Below are 7,728 nucleotides of genomic sequence, written 5' to 3' on the forward strand. Positions count from 1 at the left end.
CGCCGGGAAGCGGCAGCCACCTGCACGGGGGAGCGGGCGGACTCGCGGACGGCACCCGGGAGAGAACAGACTGAGACCGGTGAGCAGGGGAACAAGCGCAACCAGTCTGAAAACCCAAGCTCCGGAGCGCTCACTGGAACCGGACCAATACCAGGGGCTGGGGAGCGCGCGCAGGACCAGACTGAAAACCGGCGCTCCAGAGTGCGTGCGAACCACACTGAAATGGGGAGCTCCGGAGCGCGCAGGAACTGGAGGCGGCTGGTGGTGTTAGAAGCACAAAGGACAGAGACGAGCCAGCCCTGGGAGCGAGGACTGGGACACCGGCTGTGGGGCGCACAACCCAGGATGCTGCAGGGTTTTTAGCAGCACCGACAGAAACAGAGTTAAAGTGGCCAGGAGAGCTCAGTGGAGAGCGGACTGTGATCTCTCTGTTCGGAGACAGAGGCTAGGGTACGGCCACTGCTGCTCTGCCTCTCAGAAGAGGCACAGAAAACCGCCAGGGAAAGCCACCAGAAAACAAAAGCCCGGAAATACCAGCTCACATTGTGCCCATCCCCATCCCCCCTCACAGGGGACACGGAGACTCTACCCAAACAGGGTTGCCTGAGTATCAGCACGGCAGGCCCCTTCCCCAGAAGGCAGGCTGAAAAATCAAGAAGCCCACATCCCTAAGGTCCCTATAAAACAAGTGCTCACTGCCTGGGTCCTGGTCAATAATTTGGGCTCTGGGCAACCCCGCAACCTCTCCTCATCAGAATGACGAGAAGGAGAAATCCCCCCCAGCAAAGAAAAGATAATGAGTCTGTGGCCTCTGCCACAGAACTGATGGATATGGATATAACCAAATTATCGGAAATGGAGTTCAGAGTAACAATGGTCAAGATAATGTGTAGGCCTGAGGGGCGCCTGGGTGGCTCAGTCGTTAAGCGTCTGCCTTCGGCTCAGGGCGTGATCCCGATGTTCTGGGATCGAGCCCCACATCGGCCTCCTCTGCTGGGAGCCTGCTTCTTCCTCTCCCACTCCCCCTGCTTGTGTTCCCTCTCTCGCTGGCTGTCTCTATCTCTGTCGAATAAATAAATACAATCTTAAAAAAAAAAAAGATAATGTGTAGGTTTGAAAAAAATATTAACAAAAATATTAATGAGAATATGGAATCTCTAAGGGCAGAAATGAGAGGAAACCTGGCAGAAATTTAAAATGCTATGAATCAATTGCAGTCTAAACTAGACACCCTGACGGCCAGGCTAAATGAGGCAGAAGAACGAATTAGTGAATTGGGGAAGGGATGGTAGAAGAGAAAATTAAAACAGAAACTTGGCTCAAAAAAAATCCAATCTTGAGAATATAGATTACAGGAGATTACTGACTCAATGAAACGTTCCAATGTCAGAATCATCAGCATCCCCAATGGATGGATGGTGGAGAAAGAGAGAGGTCTAGAAGAGATATTTGAACAAATTGTAGCTGAAAACTTCCCTAATCTGGCAAAGGAAACAAGCATTCGTGTCCAAGAGGCAGAGAGGACCCCTCCCAAGGTAAATCACAGCAAACGTCATAGAGCAATTCGCAAATATTAGATCCAAGGATACAGTACTGAAAGCGGCCAGGGGAAAGAGATTCCTTACGTACAGAGGGAAAAATATCAGAATAACGTCAGACCTGTCTACACAGACCTGGCAAGATAGGAAGGGTTGGCAGGGTATTTTCAAAGCTCTATCTGAGAAGAACATGCAGCCAAGGATCCTTTATCCAGCAAGGCTGTCATTCAGAATTAATGGAGAGATAAGGACTTTCCAGGATCGGCAGAAACTGACCGAATTCATAACCACCAAACCAGCCCTACGTGAGATATTAAGGGTGGTTCTATAAAAGTAAAAAGGCCCCAAAAGTGATACAGAACAGAAATTTACAATCAATAGAAACAAAGACTTCACTGGCAACATGACATCATTAAAATCCTATCTCTCAATAATCACTCTCAATGTGAATGGCCTAAATGCTCCCATAAAACGCCACAGGGTTGCAGATTGGATAAAAAGACATGACCCATCCATTTGCTGTCTACAAGAGACTCATCTTGAAACTAAAGATACATCCATGGGGCGCCTGGGTGGCACAGTGGTTGAGCGTCTGCCTTCGGCTCAGGGCGTGATCCCGGCATTCTGGGATCGAGCCCCACATCAGGCTCCTCTGCTAGGACCTTGCTTCTTCCTCTCCCACTCCCCCTGCTTGTGTTCCCTCTCTGGCTGGCTGTCTCTGTCAAATAAATAAATAAAATCTTAAAAAAAAGAAAGAAAGAAACTAAAGATACATCCAGACTGAAAGTGAAGGGATGGAAAACAATTTTTCATGCCAATGGACCTCAGAAGAAAGCTGGGGTAGCAATTCTCATATCAGACAGATTAGATTTTAAACTAAAGACTGTAGTTAGAGATACAGAAGGACACTGTATTATTCTTAAAGGATGTATCCAACAAGTGGATATGACAATTGTAAATATCTATGCCCCCAACAGGGGAGCAGCTAGATACACAAGCCAACTCTTAACCAGAATAAAGAGACATATAGACAATAATACGTTAATAGTAGGGGACCTCAATACTCCACTCTCAGCAATAGACAGATCACCTAAGCAGAAAATCAACAAAGAAACAAGAGCTTTGAATGACATACTGGGACCAGATGGACCTCATAGATATATACAGAACACTACACCCCAGAACAACAGAATACTCATTCTTCTCGAAGGTACATGGAACTTTCTCCAGAACAGACCATATACTGGGTCACAAAACAGGTCTCAACCGATACCAAAAGACTGAGATTATTCCCTGCATATTCTCAGACCACAATGCTTTGAAATTGGAACTCAATCACAAGGAAAAATTTGGAAGAAACTCAAACACTTGGAAACTAAGAACCATCCTGCTCAAGAATGATTGGGTAAACCAGGAAATTAAAAATCAATTTAAACAATTTCTGGAGACCAATGAGAATGAAAACACAATGGTCCAAAACCTGTGGGACACTGCAAAGGTGATCCTGAGGGGAAAATACATAGCCATCCAAGCCTCACTCAAAAGAATAGAAAAACCTAAAAGGCAGTTTTTATATTCTCACCTCAAGAAGCTGGAGCTGGAACAGAAGAACAGGCCTAACCCATGCACGAGAAGGCAGGTGATCAAGATTAGAGCAGAGAGCAATGAATTAGAAACCAGGAGCACAGTAGAGCAGATCAACAGAACTAGAAGCTGGTTCTCTGAAAGAATAAATAAGATCGATAAGCCACTGGCCAGACTTATTCAAAAGAATAGAGAAAGGACCCAAATTAATAAAATTATGAATGAAAGGGGAGAGGTCACAACAAACACCAATGAAATAGGAGGGATCATTAGAAACTTTTATCAACAGTTTTATGCCAATAAATTAAACAACCTGGAAGAGATGGAGGCCTTCCTGGAAACCTATAAACTACCAAGACTGAAACAGGAAGAAACTGATTATTTAAACAGACCAATTAATTATGAAGAGATTGAAGCAGTGATCAAAAACCTCCCCAAAAACAAGAGTCCAGGGCCTGACGGATTCCCCGGGGAATTCTACCAAACATTCAAAGAAGAAATAATACCTATTCTCCTGAAGCCATTTCCAAAAATAGAAACAGAAGGAAAGCTACCAAACTCATTCTATGAGGCCAGTATTACCTTGATCCCCAAACCAGGCAAAGACCCCATCAAAAAGGAGAATTACAGACCGATTTCCCTAATGAATATGGACACCAAAATCCTCAACAAGATCCTAGCTAATAGGATCCAACAGTGCATTAAAAGGATTATCCATCATGACCAAGTGGGATTCATCCCTGGGATGCAAGTGTGGTTCAACATTAGCAAATCGATCAGTGTGATAGATATCAACAAGAAAGAGTCAAGAACCATACAATCCTCTCATTTGACAAAATACAGCATCCTTCCCTGATTAAAACCCTTCAGAGTGTAGGGATAGAGGGTACATTCCTCAATTTCATAAAAACCATCTATGAAAAGCCTACAGCGAATATCATTCTCAATGGGGAAAAGCTGAGAGCCTTTCCCTTAAGATCAGGAACACGACAAGGATGCCCACTCTCGCCACTATTATTCAACATAGTACTAGAAGTCCTTGCAACAGCAATCAGACAACAAAAAGGGATCAAAGGTATCCAAATCGGCAAAGAAGAAGTCAAACTGTCTCTCTTCGCAGATGACATGAATACTCTATATAGAAAACCCAAAAGACTCCACCCCCAAACTACTAGAACTTATAGAGCAATTCAGTAACGTGGCGGGATACAAAATCAATGCTCAGAAATCAGTTGCATTGCTATACACGAACAATGAGACTGAAGAAAGAGAAATTAGGGAATCCATCCCATTTACAATAGCACCAAAAATCATACGTTATCTCGGAATTAACCAGAGACGTAAAGGACCTATATTCTAGAAACTACAAATCACTCTTGAAAGACATTGAAGACACACAAAGATGGAAAAATATTCCATGTTCATGGATCGGAAGAATAAACATAGTTAAAATGTCTATGCTACCCAGAGCAATCTACACTTTCAATGCCATGCTGATCAAAATACCAATGACATTTTTCAAAGAACTGGAACAAATAGTCCTTAAATTTGTGTGGAACCAGAAAAGGCCCCGAATCACCAAGGAACTGTTGAAAAGGAAAAACAAAGCTGGGGGCATCACAATGCCAGATTTCGAGCTGTACTACAAAGCTGTGATCACAAAGACAGCATGGTACTGGCACAAAAACAGACACATAGACCAATGGAACAGAATAGAGAGCCCAGAAATGGACCCTCGGCTCTTTGGGCAACTAATCTTTGATAAAGCAGGAAAAAACATCCGGTGGAAAAAAGACAGTCTCTTCAATAAATGGTGCTGGGAAAATTGGACAGCTACATGCAAAAGAATGAAACTTGACCACTCTCTCACACCATACACAAAGACAAACTCCAAATGGATGAAAGACCTCGATGTGAGACAGGAATCCATCAAAATCCTAGAGGAGAACATAGGCAGCAACCTCTACGACATCGGCCACAGCAACTTTTCTCATGACACATCTCCAAAGGCAAGGGAAACAAAAGATAAAATGAACTTGTGGGACTTCATCAAGATAAAAAGCTTCTGCACAGCCAAGGAAACAGTCAAAAAAACTAAGAGGCAGCCCACGGAATGGGAGAATATACTTGCAAATGACACTACAGATAAAAGACTGGTATCCAAGATCTACAAAGAACTTCTCAAACTCAATACGCAAGAAACATCAAAAAATGGGCAGAAGATATGAACAGACACTTTCCCAATGAAGACATACAAATGGCTAACAGACACATGAAAAAAATCTTCAAAATCATTAGCCATCAGGGAAATTCAAATCAAAACCACACTAAGATACCACCTTACACCAGTTAGAATGGCAAAAATGGACAAAGCAGGAAACAACAAATGTTGGAGAGGATGTGGAGAAAGGGGATCCCTCCTACATTGTTGGTGGGAATGCAAGTTGGTACAGCCACTCTGGAAAACAGTGTGGAGGGCCCTTAAAAAGTTAAAAATTGAGCTACCCTATGATCCAGCAATTGCACTACTGGGTATTTACCCCAAAGATACAGACGTAGTGAAGAGAAGGGCCATACGCACCCCGGTGTTCATAGCAGCATTGTCCACCATAGCTAAATCGTGGAAGGAGCCAAGATGCCCTTCAACAGATGACTGGATTAAGAAGATGTGGTCCATATATACAATGAAATATTACTCGGCCATCAAAAAGAACGATTTCTCAACGTTTACAGCAACATGGATGGGACTGGAGGAGATTATGCTAAGCGAAATAAGTCAAGCAGAGAAAGACAATTATCATATGGTTTCACTCATTTATGGAACATAAGAAATAGGAAGATCGGTAGGAGAAGGAAGGGAAGAATGAAGGGGGGATAAACAGAAGGGGGAATGAACCATGACAGACTGTGGACTCTGGGAAACAAACTGAGGGCTTCAGAGGGGAGGGGGGTGGGGGAATGGGATAGGCCAGTGATGGGTAGTAAGGAGGGCACGTATGGCACGGTGCACTGGGTGTTATACGCAACTAATGAATCATGGAACTTTACATCAAAAACCAGGGATGTACTGTATGGTGACTAACATAATAAAAAATTATTATTAAAAAAAAAAAGAAAATGGATCCATAAATTATAATGCTATCCTGCGACTGGATTTGTTTTAATGAATGGGAAATATTTAGAAATTGGGTCTTTAAAGTCCTCTCCACAAGTATCAGTGAAACAACGGCTCAGTTTTGTTTGCAGCTTGTGTATATGTGTCCACGTGTAATGACTGAGAGAGATTTTCTCCACCTTGGGATGGCACTGCTAAATTAATTTGTAAAGGAGTTCTATTGTTTTTTTTTTTTTAAGATTTTTATTTATTTATTTGACAGAGACAGCCAGCGAGAGAGCGAACACAAGCAGGGGGAGTGGGAGAGGAAGAAGCAAGCTCCCAGCGGAGGAGCCCGACGCGGGGCTCGATCCCAGAACACCGGGATCACGCCCTGAGCCGAAGGCAGACGCTTAAGGACTGAGCCACCCAGGCGCCCCAAGGAGTTCTATTGGTTTAAAGGCAAGCGCTCATAAAAACTCAAACTCAGAAAGATAAAAACTAACTCAAATGTTTTTCAAGTTTATCTGGGATGAAATTCCGTACATTCAGGCTTTTTATGTTCCTCCGTAATAAAGATGTGAAGGAACCCAACTGATGGTCCAGAGAGATAAGGATGGACAAAAATCTTAGACAACCAACCCCGTTCTCAATAGTCAGAAAAAGGAGGAAAAGCAGGCGGAAAACAGGCAGACAGTGGAAATCCTGAATCTACCTCCCCAAGTACAAGCTCCAGAACTAACATCCAAACTGCGGCCTCCTCCTCCGCGCCCCCCAGGGGGCTGCAAAGCACCTGGAGAGCAAGCCTGTTCTGCAGGAGGGAGAGACAGGACGTGGCAATGGAGCCATGTTAGTCCCAACTTTGAACGTGCCTCTGCCGCCCCTCCTCCCGTTCCTGCCCGACCGCCAAGGCGCCGCTCACTCAGCTGGTCCAGGGCCGTCGGCAGCGCCCCGGCGCCAAGGGCTCCTGCTCTCCCTGCCCTCGCGGCCAAGGAGCGAACGCGCCCAGAGCTGCCTGGCAGGCCGCCTCCTCACGAGGCTCACACTGCAGCAGCTCCCAAGTCAGCATGAAGGGGCCACGGACTCCCCCGGCCTCAAACCAGCCGCTTAAGATTTCCCCACAGAAGCCCCACGTAAATCGGCCGGGGGACCAACTGAGTGTTTCAGGGGACACGGGTGCAGCACGTCTGCTATGAAAGCTAATTCAAGGTTGTTGGTTTAATTAAAATATACATGCTTTTGGCACTATCAACATCAAATATAATACAGATAATCAGCTTTTATCCTACCTGAATGTATTAAATTCATTTTGTCACTGTTGTAACCTGTCACCAAAAAAAGAAAAAACTTAAAATGATGGTTGCTTTCGTCTCATGAAGTTTTCATGGGTAATTGTTAGGAGCGAGTAAATTAAATTTTAAAGAAAATGTTCAGAAACTTTTAAATAGTTTCTAAAATCTTTGGTAACCTAAAACTTTGAAGTTTTTGCTAGGTTAAATAACAAATTGGGTT

This window comes from Ursus americanus, chromosome 3, assembly GCF_024610735.1.
Source record: "Ursus americanus isolate L20-20 chromosome 3, mUrsAme1.1.p, whole genome shotgun sequence".
Classification (NCBI taxonomy): domain Eukaryota; kingdom Metazoa; phylum Chordata; class Mammalia; order Carnivora; family Ursidae; genus Ursus; species Ursus americanus.